Source organism: Falco cherrug, chromosome 2, assembly GCF_023634085.1.
Source record: "Falco cherrug isolate bFalChe1 chromosome 2, bFalChe1.pri, whole genome shotgun sequence".
Classification (NCBI taxonomy): domain Eukaryota; kingdom Metazoa; phylum Chordata; class Aves; order Falconiformes; family Falconidae; genus Falco; species Falco cherrug.
In genome coordinates, this window is record NC_073698.1 from 45567571 (window position 1) to 45588938 (window position 21368).

The following is a 21368-nucleotide window of genomic DNA, read 5'->3' on the forward strand; positions in this document are numbered from 1 at the left end:
CATGACAACTGGAAGAGGTGAAAGTTCCCCAGAACTTCTCTGCACTGTCTAGAAATGAGGTGCTGAAAATTTTGGGTTAGGTTCTGCTCCTGAAAACACGACTGGAATGTGTGCTGTGTTTTCCAGCGGTGGTTCCCAAATTGCTGTGGTCAGTGGCTTTCCCAGATCTTTTCATGCCCAGTTACATACCCTTCTGTGTCCATGTCCTTAGAAGCAGCGAAGAAAACATGGGATGTAGATCAGAGGAATTTGGGGGAGCATCTTGTGGATGAAATGGAGGAAGAGGACAGCTGGGAGGTTTAGGAGGATGTTAGCTCTGAGTTTGAGCTTGTACGTGGCACCATGAGGAGCCTGTCCTGGTTTCGGCTGGGATAGAGTTAATTTTCTTCTAGTAGTTAGTACAGTGCTGTGTTTTAGCTATGATGTGAGAATAATGTTGATAACACACTGATGTTTTTAGTTGCTGCTGGGTGATGTTTATACTAAATCAAGGACTTTACAGTTTATTGGCCCGTGCCAGCCAGAGGGCTGGAGGGGCACGGGAAATTGGGAGGGAACGCAGCCAGGACAGGTGACCCCAAACTAGCCAAAGGGATATTCCGTATCATGGGACACCATGCTGAGTGTATAAGCTGGGAGAAGAAGGAAGGTGGAGACATTTGGCATTATGGCGTTTGTCTTACTGAGTAACAGTTATGTGTGCTGGAGCCCTGCTCTCCTGGGGATGGCTGAACACCTGCCTGCCCATGGGCAGTGGTGAATTAATTCCTTGTTTTGCTTTGCTTGTGTGTGTGGCTTTTGCTTTACCTATTGAATTGTTCTTATCTCAACCCTTGAGTTTTACATTCCTTTCCAATCCTCCTCCCCATCCCTCTGGGTGAGGAGGAGTGAGCAAGCGGCTGCGTGGTGCTTGGTTGCCGGCCGGGGTTAAAGCACAGCAGAGCCGCAGTGCGGGTGCCAAAGCAGCTTAGGGTGCTCCTTCCTCACAGGGGGTCTCAGGGATGGATAGGAGAACTCGAAGATTGGGGAGAGAGATCATGGCTTTGATAGCTGGGGGCAACAAGGGAAGATCATGCTGTTTTGGTGTACTGGGAGTACTTCACCTGTGTGGGCCTTGGTGTAACTCCTACTTGTAGCTCTGTCAGTCTCCTGTTTTGCTTTGGTTTATTGATCTTTCCCTGAACAGATGGGCTCTGTCTGCTAATAAATGCTGAATTCCAAAATGCCAAACATAATTTTCAAACTTTGCTTTTAAAACAAAACAAAAAAATATCTAAACCACCTCATCAACCCAAAGTTGCCAAGCTCCATGTTCAGCCACCCTTACAACTTGGCCTTTGCTTTTGGCTTTCAGTTGAAAATGCCTCTTATGAAGCGAACTGGATATTTCATTTGGTTTGCATTACTGTGTTAAGTAATGACACTGTGGACTGCAGGTGAGAACTCGGGGATTTGAAGACCCTAGTCCTTAAATACACACTATAGAAGGATATTCATGCTGCCTGCTCACATGGCTGTCTGGGAGCCTGGGGTCCTCTCTGCTGCTTGTGGAAGAAGAGTGCTTCCCTGAGAATGCTTCGGAATAGGAGCCCAAATCAGGTGCTGTGCAGATCTGGGTCTTGATTAAGGCACGTACCTAATGGAGAGGGTGCAGATGCTCCTCTACCCTGTCTAGTTTTCAGCCTTTTTTTTATGGCAGGCAGCACCAGACTATGAATAACTGCTTCCCCCCAAAAAAAACCTGGATACTCACAATCTCCATCAGCAGCCCTGAAATGCAATGAAACACCCAACATTTTTTGTCACAGGTCAAAGTTTCTCAACCTCCAAAGCATCAATGAATTTATCCTAACCTACCCATGATTCCCCCTCTCCCAGCACTGTGTTATGCAGCAAAACTGTGGGAAAAGTCAGGGATGGCTATGCTACCTTTTGCATCTTGAGCCCAGTTGTGTTGACCCATCCCTGGGAATCATTTGGGCATGGAAATTGCCTGGGGGGGGTGAAGAGCAGAGGGAGACGAGAAAAGTCACCGCCCTGTGATGCTGCTGGAGCTGCCTGACTGGTGTCCTGCAGCCTGGAGTTAGCTCTGAGCCAGGCTGGCTTTTCCAAAATGGTGTCAAGTATTTCCATACAGGCTCCAATTTCATCTTCCCACAAAATGTCTGTGGAAAACTCTGTTATTTCATTAGCTTGTACCAAATTGCTTGCCTGTGAGCAAACAGAGAATGGAATTTTGGATTTAGTGGGGCTCAAAGAGTAGAAATCGAAACTTTTGCAGAGTTGAAGCCGAGTTTCTCACTCTTGTTTAACAAGGAGCCTGGTTTAACAAGGCTCCTTCAAACCTGCGTTTGCTAACTCGAGTTGGCAAATGCAAGCAATGAAAATTCCTTCCTCCTTGCCTTCCCCTGGAGGGGAACAGGCAGAGAAACCCACCTTAAAAGTGTTGTTGTGTCTGTGTATTTTGGTCCTCGCTAAAGTATTTGGACCGTGTTGGGCTCTCAAATTCAGCGAAACTGATTATCTGCTAGCAACACAAGATGGCAGTGTGTCAGTGCAGCTTGCACGATAAAAAGCCTTTCTGTGGTTGTAATCCTGTAAAAAAAGGGTCACGTTTGCTAAATGGCACTACAGATGCAATGTAATTAAAGTTGTAGAGAGAATTTCTCTTCATCCTGGGCCTTTCTCCCCACCTGGTGTAATGGAGGTGCAACATGCAGCCGAATCTGAGCAGTCTCACATGATTGTGTTTGCCATTAATTAACTACTTAAACCAGTACTAAGCAGAGATAGAGGTAAAGAGAACATTTTCTGTGAAGAAAAATAAGTTAGGTGATTTCTAGTGGAGGGCTTTGCTGTATTTTGTTAGATTCTTTTTTAAGATGATCTTCAAGCAAGGAGCACCCGTTGCTTTCCCTCGGTTCATCAGATTCAGATGCTCTCTTTAAGATTAAAACCCTTAAATGCAGTTGTCTATAGGTGAGGTGGGCCTCTGTGCTGCTATTAAATTCTGAGTGGACTTAGGGCTCTGCTCCATTCCTTACTCTTGGGTATCAGGTGCTGCTTGGGATGTTGTCGAGTGTCTGGGATAGCTACCCAGGGCTGGCGGGGGAGATATGGTGCAAGTCTGGGAGATACTTGTGCAGCTGCCAGTGCAGGTCTTACAAGATGCTTTACAGCATCTGAAAGGGCAGCAGACATTTATGAGCAAGCAACTGAATCAAGCTCAGTTCCCTACAGGCAGTGGAGCAAAGGTGTGATTTCATGGGCCGGGGAGTAGGTGTCCACCATTGGGCGAGGTGCTTGGCTGTTTAAGGTTCACTGACTTTAACAGGCATGTGGATGCAGGCTCACATGTAGAAGCCCCCATTTTTACGTTGCCTAAGTTTACCTATCTTAATGCTGACTGAATTCTTCCAAAAATATCTGAGAATTTCTGATTCAGCTAAATCCTTCATCTAGCCTATCTTTAGGCTTGCAGGCTGTCAGCTAATGAATTGCAATGTGCCTCTGAATGTGGCTTCAGAACTGAGTGGTCTGTGGATAGGCACTCTGGCACAGGCCAGTTAAATGGAACAGCACTTCAAAAATAGAAAATGTTTTCTGTAACTTTCAGCGTGAGCTTACTGTGTGTTATCTCTAATGCCGAAGAACAAACCTATCAGGTATCTTTGAGTGAAATTCAAGATATTGGGTATGCTCTTCATTTTGTTGAGATTTCTTTAAGAATTTTTTTAATAGAAGATTCATCAGAAATCTCAAGCTCGATTACCTATGCATTCGTCTCTTCAGGCAAGCTGCAGCACTGCAGGCCGTGCTGGTTAGCAGCAAGATTTATGCAGCAAGCCCTTTGTTAGAGCCTGGTCTCTGAAATCAGAGCTCATGCTGATACCAGAAATGGCACAGCCACTCTCATTATTTTCAGGAAAGTACCTCACGGGTGAACCCCAAGGAAGGTCCAAGTGATAAATAAGTTCAACACTTCCCTTGGGTAATAGCTGTTGTAACTTGGCCCACCTTGTCACTTATGGAGTGTAAAAAGGTTTGAAACCTGCCAGTTTGAGCTCAACGTGAACACCGGTGTACTTGCAGCAGTGTTTTAAATTCCAACCAATCATTTGTAATGGATTAGTAAAACCTGTGCCATGGCTATAATGGAAGGCTATTAGCAGCAGGCGTAATTACATGACAGGGCAGCTTCATGCTGGAAGCTCCTCAGCATTTTCATTTTAGCTCCATGCTTCTTGGGAGATAGGGGCACCAACATAAAACAATATAGGAGGATGATGTGGAGCAGTTGCTCACAAAATGAATATTCTAGGGTGAGCAGTAGGGTATCGGTTTATTAAAGCTGAAGAATCTTTTTAATTGGCTCAACCTACAGGAAACAAACTTCCCAATTAAGTTGCCGCTGTAGGCAACAAACACTCAAAAGACATGTGTCGTGCAATGGGAATTATTAGCTTCTGTGGGTTTGCATTAACAGTCAACATTGTGCAAAGAACCAAAGCACTTTAAAAAAAAAATAAATATGTACAAGGGTGTGCATACACACAGATTCTCTTTATTAATTGTAATAGAAGAAAGAATGGAAAAGCTAAGGCTGTTGAATGGACAGTTCATAAACACAGCCTAGTGAGAGTAAACACAGCCTAGTGAGGCTTGTGGTCCACACAGTGTGCCATCTTAAATGGCCTTTTGCAAGTAGCTGTGTCAGAGCAGGTGTTTCTGATTCCCTGAACTGGAATTTTCGTTTGCCCCGAGGCAGTCAACCAGATGTGCCATTTATTGGTGCATCAATTGAATCTGGCCCTTCCGGGATGGAAATTCAGATTTCAGGGTCAGATCGGGCAACTGCAGTAAGCTGACCTGCCTATATCCCTGCAAAGATCAGAACCTCCCGCCCAATAATTCCCATATTGAACACACAGCTTCTGTGTGAACAACAGTGTTCTTTGTTGGAAAGAAGCTCTGTGTAGATCTGAAGTATGCAAATGATGGAAAATCTACCAAGTCAACATAAATTGTTTCAGTGGTTAATTAGCACTCTTAACGATGTTAATTTTATTTTTAGCTATTTTATTTTAATAAGCTTTCTAGCTTATTATGATTTTATTTTCATTCATGTAACTTGATTTAGGCTCTTAGCACTGGATTAACTCTTCTTTTTCTCTCTTAGACTGTGCATGTGACTTTACAGTCCTGTCCCTCCATCCCTCTCCCCCCCTTTTTTAAAGTTTTTTTTCTTATACCTGTTCATAAAGCCTTATTGCTGGCATCAGTCAGAAAATGCAAGATTACCTCCATGGGAGGATGGTGTCGACAGACTGGCCCTCTTTCAGTGAATTGCAACACAAAACTCTCCTAGGAGAATATCTAGAACAGAGGGGAAATAATCTTTAAAAGCATTAAAAAATCTGAAGCTCTGTAAGAATTTCTTTGTGTAATGCACAGATTCAAATAAGAGCTTTTGTCCTCAAGGGTGTTTTGCTGCATAGATTTTCTGGCATAATTAGTAAGGCATTGAATTGCCTTTGTGGGAATGACTATGCCTGAATTCCAGTGTAGTTGTACTAATTTTTCCTGTCTTGGGGAAGCACCCGTAAGAGATTCCCATGCTGACATGTCTGGGGGATAAGATCACATTCTGTTTTTATGTCTCGGCATGAAGTGTCAGCTGCAAATTCCTGCTCATTCCTGCTCTGTTTGGCAGGTATTGATAGAAGGGTCCAACTTGCAGCCTTTCATCAAACTCTAGCTTCGTAAAGATAGCAATTGCTGTTTTTTGATGCCCATGTAAATAAGACTCCTGCAGAGAAACATTAGTTTTATTTGTACGTGATACTTCATTTTAAATGAAGTTCATTCCTGCTCAGGTAACTATTGCATTTATGAGATATATATGTGCTGTACCTCATTATTAATGCCAATGGTTCTACCAGTGTACTCCTGTCTGTACAAATCAGAAGAGAATCCTAAAGGATTCTTTTAGGAAAAGCCCCATTGATTGCAGTGGGGGTGAGTAAACAGGCAGCCTTCAGCTCCGCACAGCTACTGCCTGTTAACAAACCATCCCAGGTAGCACAGCACACTGAAGAACGGCAGTCACAAGCTGCGCTAGTTAGCATATTTTATGCACATGCCTGCATGCATTTCTATCAACAATTTGAATGCTTACAAGTACTTTTGAACCTCAGCAAGTAAAAAAAGTGACATATCACTTCTTTGCCCTTTGCTGTTGGGTTAATTGGAGCTTTTAGTTTTTTGACGGGTGGACTCAGCATTCTCTGGAGCTTTCTGTTGCCTGTAATAGTTCCTAGCATGTCTAACACCCACAGACCTCAGGGTTTTCTGTTCCCTCTCCCTCAGTACTGTATCAACTCAGCAATAAAAGAAAGGCAATTCTGCACAGAATCCCTGTCAACATACAAAGGTATTTAGGTTGTTCAGAACATTCTACATTATGTGAGCCACCTTGGTTTCACCAACACCTAATCTTTTTAATTTCATATGCTTCTTCTAGTGATGTAGTGCTTAACAGAAAATAAAAAGTGAGCAGATAAACACCAGTTTGTAATGGAAAGATGGGTAGATTCTAAACAAGAGGTATATAGGCTACACAATCCATTTACCCTTATTATGCTAATGCTCTCTGATTATTCCCTACAGCACTTTGAAGATAGATAGTGTTATCACACAGCATATCCTTGGTGTCATGTGCACTGATGTTCTCTTAAATCCTCTATCTCTATAACATCTTGGACTCGAAGCCAAGAAACCTGCCTATTCAGAAATACTGTTTACATAATCTTTTAATCCTAATCTCCTTGCCAGGTCATGAATTGTTCATAAAACTGAATTGTGCATAAAATACTAACTAAAGTTGCTACCTTCATTGAGCTTGTAAAACGAAAGCATCCCTCCGCCTAGCACTAGAGAGCATTTGAATTATTCCCTTCAGTGTCTCAAGGTTATGACCTTGGAAGTATGTCCATAAAAGTCTCAATGGACAAGGGCAAAAATGTTCCTGGTTCAGTTCCCCCAAGAAGCAGATATTTACACTCACTGATTTTCATGGTCAAAGTATTATTTTTTTCTCTCATCAGTCCTGCTTCACTGTTTTTTTTTTCCATGATAACAACAATGGTTATACTGTTCAGCAAATATGTTTATCTTCTGATCAGGCTTCATGCTGAGGCAGCAAAACAGACACATTTATAATGCTCTTCTCATGTGCATAGATCAGCTGCAACTCTCTGATTCCCACAGAGCCTGACTGGTTTTAAGCAGAGCACTCCTCAAAGCGAGCCTGGGAGTCAGCTGCCTGCCTCTTGCCTCCCCTGATGGAACAGGCTCTTTGCAACAGCACTGCTGTTCTCTAGCCTGGGAAAAAGATTTCCCCATACAACCCACAGGTACCTTCTGCTGTTCACTGAACTCTGGTGGCTTGCGTGAAGGAGAGCCGGCGCCACTGGTTTACTTCATTGCTGGCCAGCTGGAACAGGAATATGACTCAGATCAGCAAGGCCCATTAGGGAGGCTGTGAAGTGATAACCTTGACTGAGCTAAATACTAAAGGCTATATGGTTGGGCAGTGTTAGAAAAATTCTCTCTGTTGTGAGCAGAGCCTCAGCTGGGAACGTATGTGTGATGCAGATGAAATTACAACTACCTTGTAATTTTCATCTCTACTTTTTAAGTTTTTGTGTAGGTCCTGTAGAAGTCTTGTACAGCCATACAGGTACTGTCAGGGTTGGTTTTTGGTTTTTTTTTTAAGCTTGAGAGAGTAGCTGGAGATTTAAGAGAGTAATGAAAACAATATGCTGTGATTCTGCGAAGATGTTGAGTGCTCACCTATCTTGTTGGCTTATAAACCTTTTTTTGGGTGTTCTTGAAACTTCTTGTTTCAAACTTGCTAATTAAATGGTAATTTTTATAAACCAGCTGACCTTTTTTCTCCTCAAATCAAGAAAACAAGGAGAGCAAAACAGATATTTCAATAAAAAATTAACTTCTGTTGGAATTTCTTCAGCTAATAGAGTGTGAAGAGCCCTTGATAGATGATTGCTTCACCAAAAGAAATGCCGAGGTTGAATTCGTTCTTAAATGAGAAAATTAACCTCAAACAATCTGCTAGCCCTGGACTCCTGAGTGACAGGTTTGTGATCCTCCACTACTTTTAAAAGGAGTCTGCGGACAGTGTTTTCTAATTTGTCTGATTAGATGTTTGTAACATGGATCTGTAGTACTGATTATTATTTTCCACGTGAAGACTTAAGTTTTAAATTTTTTGGACATATTCGTAGCACCCATCAGCTGTTAGTAAGCTTCAGTATTCAACTAACCAACCTGTGAGCAGAATGCTTAGAAGGATGACAAATGTTTCTGTTTAAACTTAGATCTAAGTTCAGCTGAGATCTAAACTTTTTCTTCTTTGCCCCTGTTTCTCTGTGTGGAGGACACTCGGTGTGGGACTGGGGAGATTGTATTGCAGTACGTCATCTCCAGCAGTGCTAGAAGGTTTTGGGACTCAAATCTCTTGGCAGACAAGTCCCTCTACTGTGTGGGGTCAGATTAGAAGGAGTAGTGTTTGTTTCTTTTCTCTGCCCAGATACTAAACCCCAAACATCTGAGACCTGATTCAGCACTTAGAACGTGTAACGGGTAGAAATGGCTTTCATCTACCAGCTTTTCAATACAAGACTGAGCAGATAACATCCAGGACAGATAAATGCTGGGCAAGTTCTGCTGTCCTACTTCCTCTGACATCAGAATATGGACGTTCTCCTTTCTGCCAGTACAGGATTTGCCCTGTGGGTTGCCTTGGGCAGAATTTCACATATTTACTTAGTCACTTTTCTGAGCAGGACAGCAATTCCTGGTGCATTGGCTTCACTGGTCATTCGGGCCAAAAGAGTTGAATGCATTCCTATACCATGGCTGCTAGTTTTACCTTCTTCATGCTCACGTTCTGGCACTAAAGTCAGATTTTTGCATTCCTGACAGCTGAAACAGGAAGAAACGTGATGTTCGGCCCCTATCAGCCTCTCCCTGTAATGTCAGTAATGAACTGTAGTGTTTGGCTTGCTAAGCAGCAAGCCTTGAGGTTCTTGCAGCCACGCTGGAGAGTGAAACGTAGCCATCTCCTCACTTTTCCTACTGCACCGTCAGGTTGGCTCAGCCATTATCTACTGACAGTTGCGCTGCTGGCAGAAGGAGTAATGTCTCTTTGGCAGCTAACCCGCACGTGACTCCATACTTAAGTTATTATTTCTTTCCTTCAGCTCTGCTTCAGCAGCACTGCCCAGATTCAGCCGGGGGTCAGGTTCCTTTTCTGCATTTACTGTGCTGAGGGGAACTTTTCCTCATTGAACCTGTAATTAAGTCAAGTCATAGGTTTCATAAATCATCTGCTTTAAATGCAAAGTACTTTTGGAGTTTCCTGATTTCCATCAGCCTTATGCCTGTCTGCCACCACGCAATGGAAGTTGCTTATTTTCGGCAGAAGCCACCTCTGCTGTCAGAGTCTCCCGGGGAGCAGTGCGTTTTGACCCTTTGACTGTCTAAATCAGGTACTGGAGGAACAGTATAAATTCAGAGTAAAAGTAGTACAGCCATGAACTGTTTAGCTGGGGAGATATTAATCCTTTGTATCCCATTCCCAAGAAGAGCAGAAATATGGGGAACCATAGGAAGGGGTTGCCTCCTGTTTTTGGGTGATGCTGTGGTGAAGTGTGTTGTTTTAGGTGAGACTGATGAGTATGACAGTATATGCTGACTGCAGGGATTTGAATGAAGGCAGATCACAGCAGGGAAGGGCTGGACCCGGAAGGCAGCTCTCAACTTCACTGGCTGCAGTCATTAAAAACTATTTCCCTTATCATACCTTGAGCTGCACCTTTGATCATCAAAGAAAAAAAATTAGAACTTAATGACACGATGCAGAACAATTTTGGGGGCATTTTCTGACAGATGCCTTTAATGCCTCTCTCTAAGAGGTTATAACCAGTTTGGTGAAAACCTCACTCGACTGGAGGACTATGTGGTGGAAATATGGCTTGCTTAACATGGTGAACAACTGGTTGCAAAGTTATTTACACCAACAGAGGGTGTCACGGGTTTGATTTCATCCATTTTAGGCTGTAATAAACTCCTTGTTTTGCGTTTCAATCAAAGACACCATTTCTACTAGCTTTTCTCTGAAGAATTCAGTTGGGACTGACTCGGTGACAAGAGTAGCTGATCCACTGGCACTAGAGCAGTGAAAGAGCTGAATTTTGGAGATTTTTATCTGAAAAATACTGAGCAGTTTTTCTATGTTTTATGAAAACAATGTTGGCTTTAGACTATCTGTAACTGACACTTTCTTGCCTAGACGGTGGATTTTCTCTGAAGTTTCATCTCTGAGCTCTTTGTAGGTTTGACCTTGCTTCCCTTGCAGCATTTGAGGCAATGCCTCTGGCTTTGCAGACCCATACAATGATTAAAGACTTAGATATGCCTTTTAATTAATTTTTCATTAAAATGGAGGAAGTAGAGAAGAAAAAAAAAAAGACTACTAAAAAGCTTAAATCTTTGTTCTGCTCTGAGCTGGCTTCTGCTGTTGTTATGTTTGAGAACTACAATTGATTCAGTCTTTCCAGTTTGTTAACAACTGGCCAGGGTACATGGACATTTTCTTGCAAAGTGCATCCAAACTTTTTCTCAGTTGTCTCTGTGTGCTGTGGTCTGATCCTAAACTCAGAAGCCGTGGATCAGAAATCAAAGAGGCTCACAGAGTGTACTGGCCATTTATTGAAATAGTAAATATTAAAATATTTTTACAGGAGTGCATCCATTAACACAAACTGTTATACATTTTTTGACACAACGTAATTGCCTTCTTTTCACCCCTTCTTCACCCTCAAAAATCTTGTCACCCAGCATGAATCTCATCTGCTCAGGTTAAATGCATTAAGAACATTTAATAAATGGTCATGTTCTTTTCCATAAGTGCTATTTAAATATATTTAGAGGATGAGTTTAAAGATTTTTCTTTAAAATGACACTATAGTTAATTGCCTTTTTATGCTGAGAAACTTTATCAGAATTAATGAACTGCTTTCATAGCTCAGTATAATATTCAATTAGGTGAACGTACCAGTTTCTATTTTATTTGCTACCAGTCTAATTTGTAAAGATCAAGTTTTGTTTTGCTTTTAGATTGAATTCAGATAATCATAAATTGTATTTCCTTCGCATACACTTAGAATCCTAATAAATGGAAGGGGAGCAGACTAAGTCTTCTAAATCATATTCAAAATGCAAGTTGTTATAGATCTCATGTGGCGGTTGTAATAATACATGTAGATGCCATGTGAGGCTGTCTGACTTGCGTTAGTTTTTTTTAATCATTCAAAGTGCTCTGTGCATGACTGTCCTATTGCTTCTAGATTTGATTGGCCTAGTAAAGGGTTGAAAGAGAATATGGTGTTTCATGTACAAATGCATTCAGGAGAGGGAGGGAGGTAAAAAAGACGAGATCTTTTTCAGTTAAGAGGAAGCACTGGCATGAGCTCAAAGTGTTGTACACTGATCATAAATTTAGACTGGAAATTCAAAAGTTTTCTGACCATTTGAAGAACGAGACCTGAACTAGTCTTCCAAACACAGCAATAGAGACAAGGTGAACTTTCAGAGAGATAGGGAGGAGTGTGTATGACAGACAGAAAACAGAACCATTCCTGGGCATAGAAAAAATAGTCTTGTGGCCCAAATTACTTTGTGTCACATGTTGGCATCTTGATTAATTTCTACCCTCTCTCAATGATTTCTGAGGCATGGTAGTTTGGCTACAACTGCTGGCATGAGTAGGGTGTGCTGGTCCTTCTAATGGCATTTGTATATTTTCCAGGTCCTAGTTCTATATGCTTTGATCACTCACAGGACTGGCTGACTTGCCACTCTTGGGACTGGGACAGAGTCCTTTCTGGGCAGTTTGGCCAGTGTGTGGGACGTACTAGGAGAAAAAGGGAGCTTCACAAGGCAAATTCCCTGTTGCTGGCAGGATTAAGGACAGCTGCAATGCTCTTGATCTTTCCTGATCTATTTCTGTGGCATGTTATAAAAATTCACCCTCTGGCTGAAGTTGGATGTGACGTACCTGTGCATTAAGTCTTTTTCACTCTGTACAAGTACAGGTGGGTGCTTAGCGTTTTCCTGTGTAGTTGAGACCTACATCATGTACTCGGTTTTCTCACAGCTCCACCTCCCTGCTGCAGTTTGCTGACTTCTTTGCAATGCAGTTGTGTCCTGCACTGATCTGAGTTTTCCAAGAACTGTCATTATTCCCATTCATTACCTGAGGTTGCAAGCATACCCCTCCAAAATGTGTATGATTGTGCTCTGATTGAATATATTCTGTTTTCCAGGTCATTAAAGATCTTGCCCCAAAGTAGTCTGAAAAGGAAATTCTGAGGCATCTTCCACTCTTTCAGTTCATAGCACAGAAAGACAATACGACTTAATTTTTCAATTGTGATGATCAGGTGCAGTATTTAGAGTTTTATTAAAGCATGATACTTTATGAAGCCTATATTCCCTCTACCTGCCTTCTAAAGGTCACTTCCATATCTGTGTACGTCAGACAATGTTTTCTTTCCAAAATGTAGTCACAGGGCAAGTTACATCAGAGCTGTAAGTCAGTAAACTCTGGGTATGTGCATAAATATAATCTTTTGTCTTCTTCCCGTGCCATATTAGTATTCCTGGGCCAAAACCTCAGCTTACTTTCTGACATCTTTGAAAGTGAAGGGCAGTGACTGCTTCTCGACTTTAGGGAATTAACCCAATACAAATTTATTTATGTATTTGCTCTATTAGGGATAATTTACAATGAACGTACATTGAAAACAAAATATTCATTCTTTGATTTTTTTCACTTGCTTTTCAAATTGGGCAGTGAAAATAATGAGGACATTATTTAGTCAGTCTGTGAGATTCATTCTTCAAGTACGATGTAATGGAAACAATTTCAGGAAATGCTTAAATGCCATTTCCTAAAAAATATCACCCTTGTAGAAATGTTTCATGCACATTGTAAAGAGAGAAGTTGGGAGCTCCGTGTTGAAAAAGAAGAACAAAAGGAAGTTGGTTCCTTATTGCCCCACGTTAAAGGGCAGTAGTTGATTCTAAAAATGAGCTTACTTTTATTTCATTTGTATGCAACAAGAACAGCTATTGTACAAACTGATGGATGTGTATTTGTCAGAAAGGATATGATCATTCATTAATTTCAACACAGGGCAACTTTGAAAGTTGATGAAACATTTGATGATCTTCCAAGAGCTGTGAACTATAGCAGCTTGAGGTGGAACAGGAGATCAATCCAAATCAGTCCACTTCTTTGAAAGTTAGAAAAAAAGCCTGGAAAAAGTGAGAATTTCCCTCTACAATAGCTTATATTCTTTATTTCTTTATTTTTTTACTTTTGCTCTTACCACTTATTTCCAAACATGAAGTGAGCTATGAGTTGAAACAAAAATCAGCAGTTTTCCTGTGCATTTTAATTTTTCAGCTGTTAATTACAGAGTGCATTGGCTACCTAAAATGGTTTTCCTTTTTATTTTTAATAAGTTGGTAAGTACTAAGTTTAACAATAGACAGTGATTTTTATTAGTTACCATGGCAATATATTCTGTAACATCTCCTTCAAGAAATACCTTTTCATTTATTATGTCCTAAATCACATGTTAAGCAGTTCACTGTGTCTTAATGCAGTAAATGCTGCTGTGTTTTATTTTATCTTAAGAGTAGCATGTTAGGTCACCCATGAGCTTTGTGCCTGATTTTGCAAATTGACTTAGTAGACAGAGGCTCTTAATTCATTAAGAACGTATATAAATACTGTTATTATTATTTTAGTTCTTCTAGTCTGCTTATGCAGGTTATTTTAAGTATGAATCCCTGTTTCATTTTTCATCTTCCCTTTTATTTGATGATGCTCGTCATGTTCACTGAGAGCCCTTGCATCTCTTTTGAAGCAGTTGACCCACTCACACTTCCTTTCCATTCTCTCCACACTGTGTAGTACCTCTGCTGAGATATCTGCAGTAAAATTCTTACAGCTCAGTGTAGGTTTAGTCATTGACTTGTATATATGTATTTTCAAGGTGATATGAATTAACTACATGTGGCATGATTTACGTACTGTTTTCTAAGGAGTGCACAGTCTGCAAAAAAAGGCCGAATACATCCAAAATGGCATATTGATTATAGCATATTGAAAATTAGTTTCTGGTACTAGGCAGTGGGGGTATTTTCCCCTGACACATGTTCATGAATTATTTTAGCATCTAGAGATTCAAGTTTGTGGGTCAGGGCTGGACCATCTCATTGTAGAAAATCAGGAGAATCCCACAACTGGATTGTGATGGCTGCACGCGCTGTACTGCAACTCAAGATGCAGATTTGAAATCGTAAAATCAGAATAGTGGAATAATATGCTAGATTGTACTGGCTCTGTTTATCATATTGAATATGATAGTATTCACCAATATATAAGATGTTTCAGAAATCAGTCAGAGTGCAGTTGTACTTGTGATATTTTAACAAGCGCACTTAGTTGTTTCCATTGAAACCTTTCAGTTTTGTACCCTGTGAATCAGACTCAGTGATAATGCTGAGCCAGAGTCTTTCTGTTTCTCTTGTAGAGTCCCTAAGGTAGTACTGTTTTTCATTATCTCTAAAACCATCAGGATGTTAGTCTCTCTGTATTTTTGTATTCTATGAATATCTCAGTGGACTGTGGTACTCCAGTGGAGAGAATTTTTGCTCATTTCTTATCACAACAGGGCAGTGATTTTCACTGTGGCCCAGGGACTCCTGTTCTTTGGACTTCCTTTGAGTTCCCTTACCATTGCAGAGTTGTGGCTTTCCTTTAAACTTTGCTTTTCTGTTGACTGAGATAGGTTCTTTCATTTTAGGTTTTGTTTTGTGTGTGTGTGTTTTTGGTTTTTTTTTCTTCAAATAAAATGATGACAATTCTTGACTATTTAAAGGCATTGTGTTGTAAAGGCTCTCCACTGCTAGTCTTTTTCTTAGCACTGCCTAGCACGTGGTGCTGGGAATCTCCCTCCAGGTAGAGAAGACAGCTGTAACAAGAATAACTCTATCAGGCAACTAGATGGTTTTGTTTATTTGGTTTGTTGACTTTCAGGGAAAGTAAACATCTATGTTGCCCAAATTTATCAAATAGCATCTCAATAAATCTTGCAGAGGGGTTGCACATGTGGAAAGAACAGCTGACATCTTCACAATGTGTAACTGCTGTGCAGATAACTTATGGATTATGGATTAGTACCCTCAGGTATTACCAGGATTTCTTTTCTCCTGCAGCTGTACATAGGAAAAGATGATGCTCATGCTTAGGTATGGACTCCCCCTGCTAATGGGAATAGCTCGCTGATGTCCATGAGCTATGTAAAGTACCTTTCTCAAATGGCTCAGTGCTGTTCTCCATAGAGTAGCAGATATTAAACCCATTTGACAGTCTTTCTGGAGGAGAAATGCCTGACTCCGGTAAAATATTTAGTGAGTGGTAAAAGAATACTATAAAGAATCTCTAGCCTAAATCTCCAGCTCGGGCTCTCTGGTGGCAGAAATCTTCTGCCAGCTATTTGGAAAGGCGGTGGCTGAAGACACTCCAGCAGTAAGACATCAGCGGGTTGCAGCTGTTGTGCACAGATTCATGCATGAAATGTTAGTAGAGACTTAGAAATCAGGAGTTGCACTGTCTTTGTGGGTACAGGGGGGAACCTCTCAGGGGGACCAGAATGGAGAAATGTATAATTTCTTCATTACTGAAAAATAAAAAAATACTGTTAGTTCGTTCATTGCCATCTGTCTTTTCTTGACTAATCTATTCACTGAACACAACTGTGTTTTTCCAGTGTTTATCTGCCTGTGGTACAGGCCCAGATGCCTCTTTGCTGTGCAAATCCAGACATTCCTGGATACAATCAGTACTGCCAACGTCCCCTTGAAATACATGGTTAACTGTGAAGAAGAAAAGCTCTGCAAGCACACAGCCATCTAATTTGGCTGCCATAGCCTCTTAATGCTGCCTGCTTCTGTTCGTGTAAAGATGAGTTACAACAATAACTTGAAGGAAGCATATCCTCTGGTGGCTGGCATGCTCCCAGACAGTTGACTGCTTACTCTTGGAAGTAAGTTCACTGCTCGCAAAGCTGTTGCCTCATTAGTAAGTAAAGCTCACCACATCTTGGCTGATGACTTCCTTGAAACAGTTGTAGGTGGTTGTGCAGTGTAACTCCAGAGTTTGATAATTTGTTTGTGTTTTTTTCTCTATTTAAAGGTTTTATTTAAGGCTCATTTTCAGAAAGACCTTTGTAGATCTCACAAGTAACAAAATAGTGACAATCCCAACAAATAAGTTTTTTAGATGTGGAAATACATCACAGGATAACCTCAACAGATAATGTATTGTCTGAGGGAAAGAGAAGGGAACATTTTTGTAATTGCGAATATTCTTTGTTTCTTATTTTGTTTTGGAAAGGTCTTGTTTTAGCTTTACTTTAAACCTGACACAAGCAAATCACTGCGTGACGTTCATATAAAGAGTGCAGATAAAGAGATGGTGAAACTTTCATTTAAAGTATTCAAAAATTATGAGAAGAATTTCCCTCCTTTCCTTCCCCAGGCAAAAAGAAAGGGAAAGGAAAAAACAAACCAGAAGTGGGTTTATATGGGTCAAAATTGCTGCTTGAGCCGAAAATGTGTGAAATTCTGTGTAAAATCTTAGAGTGCTCATGGCATTTGCTTAGGGATCTGTAACTCACATGGTAAAAAGCATCTGCCTCACCCTGCTCCTTCTTCAATTTCCACCTCTTTGTCCAGCCTTTCCCTGATGCCACCTCTTCTGTCTGGGTGTTAGGGCATGTGACATGCAACATTCCTCTTTGGCGTTATTGAGCAAAGGTGTGCGTGTGTCTGAAAACAGGAGAGACAGCACAAAGTCAGACCCGGACCCAGTGGCACAGTCCCCAGGAGAGCCTAGAGTTCCTCTGAGTGAAGAAAGAGGGCTGCAGCTGTAAGTAGTGAAACACCACATTTTAAAACTCTGAAACAGAGGAAAAAAAATTAGATAGAAAGTACAACTTATTTAAAGCAAATTTCCAATGGGATTTCAGTGAAACTTTAGACGGGAGCATTTTACGTCTACATAAATGTGCAGAAATGCAAAGAGAAATTCCAGAAGAGCTTGTAGACTCAGAGATGTGGTATGAGGGGACCCACAGAGTGCTCCAACCCCTGGGTTTTCTTCATCCAACACAAGTGCTATGACCACAGAGCCACTGAATATTCATGGTGGTTGCTGGGTCTTGCAAATTTTTTAGAGGTCATGACACTATTCTCCCTTAGAAAGGAACAACTGCTGAGAAAACAAACTTTCCCATGATCAGGAATTGCTTTCTGATGAGCCAGGCTGTTGCTTATTGCTGTCTGACTCCTGTTGTGTTCAGGGAAACTGCTGCTTCTCTGCTTCATTGCTAATAAATAGCAAGGCAGTAAAAGAAATACTGGATGTTAATGCTGATGACTTCTCCAAACTGACTCTGACTCCACTTTAGACTTTACCTGCCTGCCTTCAACAGGAAAGTATCGGTTTCTCACTGGTTCTTCTCCATGTCTTTTACTATTTGCTTTCTAGTTTTGTGACTCTCTCTTTTTGAATCCATGGGCAGGTATGGCAGGTCTATGCTCCTTACCTTTTTCATGGAAAAATCCAGAAACACCTGGATGAAATATGAAGGTTTACCTTTCCTCTGCAGTATCTAGCAGACAAAATCCAGCAAACTCAGCATTTATGCTCTGGCCATTTTTTTTAACATGGCTCTTCCTCTGGGGCATCAGTGCACCATCAAACATTATTTTTGCTTTAGATTTTGTACAAACTAAATCTTTTCACCGGAAGAAGTGTGCTACTTTCAATTCATACATCCTCCAGGGTGAGTGAAATAGGAGGTGTTCCCCACTGACTCAGGAAATACCTTTGAAACCTATTTTTTTCTGCTTTCCTATGTGTAAAAGACTTCTGTCATTGCATTGTCTCTGTCTGTCAGGCTTTTGTTGGCTAACATCCACTTAACCTGGCAGAGATGTAGAAATCTCAAAATAACTACATTCCTGGGGGTTCTGTGAAAATGCTGAGCAGACGGAAAAGGCCCAAATCAGCGCCCGCGCTGAGAGCTTTTGATAAACAGAGATGGATCCCGGCTCAGCTGCTACTTGCCTTGGCTGGCGTGTGCCAGCTGGGTGGCTCTCAGCCATCCCAGGCTCTTCATGGAGGTATCGCAGGGGCTGTGGGGAGGTGGAGGTGTGGTAGCAGGGAGGTTTTGGGGACAGAGGCCACAAACCCATAGGCAGCCAGCGGCAGGAGCCTTCTGCTGCTCATGGAACCAGTTGGTTTTGAACAGGCATGGAAATGGCTTTGCAGTGTATTGACAAGTCTTGACACATTGTTTATGCTTTGCTGCCCACTTAAGGGTTTTTTTTCCAAGTTTTTTTTCACTGCCTTTCACCCAAGTTCATGGTTAAATCCGGGAACATTGCTTCCACATCCTTCACCTTAAACAGTCTTGAAGCCAGACGAAATAATGTGAAAAGCAGATGAAATCCTTTTCAAATAGTCTGCGAGGGTGTGTGTGGAAAGTGTCAGCAACTAGCTGGCTAATGTCACAGCACAGCTGATGTCAGGCACAGAGGGTAGAAATGATGTTTAATCATGGATGTGAACGCTTATTTTAATGGGTGTTCAAGACAGTGTTCCAAATTTTGTGGTGACTTCAACTTTCATTGAAAGCAGCTGTGTATGTATTGCATATATATATAAAGTGTGTTAACAAAGCAGGCACATGACCCAATGTAACTCAACAGGGTCCAAAAGGAGAAAAAAATGGTAAATACATATGATTTATTTTTTTTTTAACGCCCTGCCTGTTAATACTTTTTTTTTTTTCCCTCACTAAGTTAACAAGTAGATGACTGTCATAAATGCTGGCAATCAATGGAAACACATTTGGGAAAGGATCTTGGACACGCAGGGATTTAGTTCACTTTGGACTGAAAGGAGTCAGTTCAGAATTTGGGATGCTCTCATCTTCAGGCAGAGATATTTGATGCATGCAAGCACTGTACTGAGCTCCAGATTCACATATTTATGTATACGTCTACATGCTTACCTGTTTGTGATGTGTGTATGCTCCCACTACAGTCCAAGGGGAGCTAATCAATACAGTCAGTGAGACTGATTGAAAGGGATGGTTCTGTGTTTTATCCTATACCAGATAGCTAGGGCTCAACTCAGTTGTTAATATATAGGCATCTAGCGCTGTTTGAAACAATCCTGGATATCTGAAGCATCTGCCTGGATATGAAGCATCTCATACCTCGGGATGACTGACTGAGGCAACTGAATCGCATCCTTACATTTACTCACTGAACTGCTTTTCTGGTGCCCTTGGCTCTGTTGATTAGATCTCCACTAACACCAAATGTGGACACTTCTTCAGGTATCTACATTGAGATTCCTGAATCTGCAGCAGCCTCCTGGATTCAAGTCCCAGCGTCCCAGCGCGGGGCTTGATGAAGTTTCTCCATAGTCACGGTAGCTGTTGGATGACTACAAAAGATGTTCTCCAATGAGCAGGTCTCAAACTGTCTGGGGCCATATATTGCAAACCCAACACTTTAAACAATACCGTTGCAGCAGTCATATGTTCGTGAAAATGAAATAATATGAGCTGCACTGAGCAGTTAATGAGCTTCCCATGTGGGCACTCAGAGGCTGTGACAATGCAGGCAGGAACCAATTCAGAGATTTTAGATGAATCAGTTCTGCACATAAACCAGTTTGCACTTAGGTACTATTTTTGTGGTCTCAGTTGATTCACCTCTAGTTTATTGCCATTTCTCTGGGTCTTCTGCCTCCACTGTCGCTGGATCTACCCTTTTTCTGGCATTAGCTCATTGGTTTCGCTCTCCTGGTTTCTTACAGCCATAGAATTTGCTTCCCTCTTTGTTAACCTGGACATGCTCCATCTAACATAGCCACCTTAAGCCATTTCATCAAAGATTTAAAAGTTAAGCTACAGCAAACTATGTCAGAATGAGGATGAGGGGAATGAGCTTCGAATGACAATCATTAAAAAAGCCGCAAGAATATACAAGGTTTTTGTGCAGGTACATGAGATAGCAGTGAAGTTTCAAAGCTGGTTTTAGGATTTAAAAACCTCATACTATCTTTCTTACTCATGAGGAATGAAATTGAAACCTCAGCAGGACTCAAACCTGGACTTTGTGTTCATGCTATGAAATCCTGTCACCAGCGAAGTCAACGGGCATCTCCATTTATTTTTAAAGAAAACATGACAGCACCCTGCTGCCATGGCCTTTAGGTATCATGTACTTCCTAGGAAGCTTTGTGCTTTCTAATTCTTCATAGGGCAATTCTGGCATGAACTGCTTTTAACAGGACCCCCAGCAAAGCAGAGAGCTGCCTCACAATGGAATCGAAGTACAGGGAGTCTCCCAGCAACTGGGACCAAATACAATCAGCAAATGTCAGCGGGCAATCTTCAGAAGGTGTAGCAGGTGAGACATTTAAGTGACATGTCCAGCGATTGAATTCCACCCTTTTCATTTTAGCTCTGACACTTTTCTCTCTTACATGGGGCAGAGGGAAAGAATAACTGGCATGTGTCTGGCTAACACGGGGAAGTTGATGTTCATTATTAAAATTGTTAGTCTTTTAGAAAAGGACTAAAGTCTGGATGCTGCCACACTTTTTTTTGGTACTCGGTGGCTGAGATGCCATAAATAATAGGCTTTACAGTCTGTGGATGGGAATACACTACTTTCAGAGCAAAACACTTTTAAGTAAGCTAGGGAAATTGCAAGGATCCTAATTAGTATCACTAGTGACTTCTGAGAACACAGACCTCTTCCCTTTAGAAAAACTGGTTAGGAACACCTTGTAGGAGTGAAGACCAGTGATCCTGACACATGAGGGACTGGGACTTCTATCCCTATTACACCAGGTGTGATCAAACAACAGCAAAGACAAGAAGGGACCTGCTGCTGTTTTATTTCCTTGCGCAGCTGTTGCAAGAAGCCTCTCCTCTCCCAGCCTCTGTAGGAGAGACAGAGATGCTGGGGAGCACAGGCTAATCCCAGGACAACCGCTCCCTCTGCAGGAAAAAGGCTGGAGGGATCCACTCCTTAGGGCTGGGTGAGAGAGCAAAGCAGTATGTACCACCACATGAATGAAGCAGAAAATACAGGAGGTACATGACACGACGACATGACCA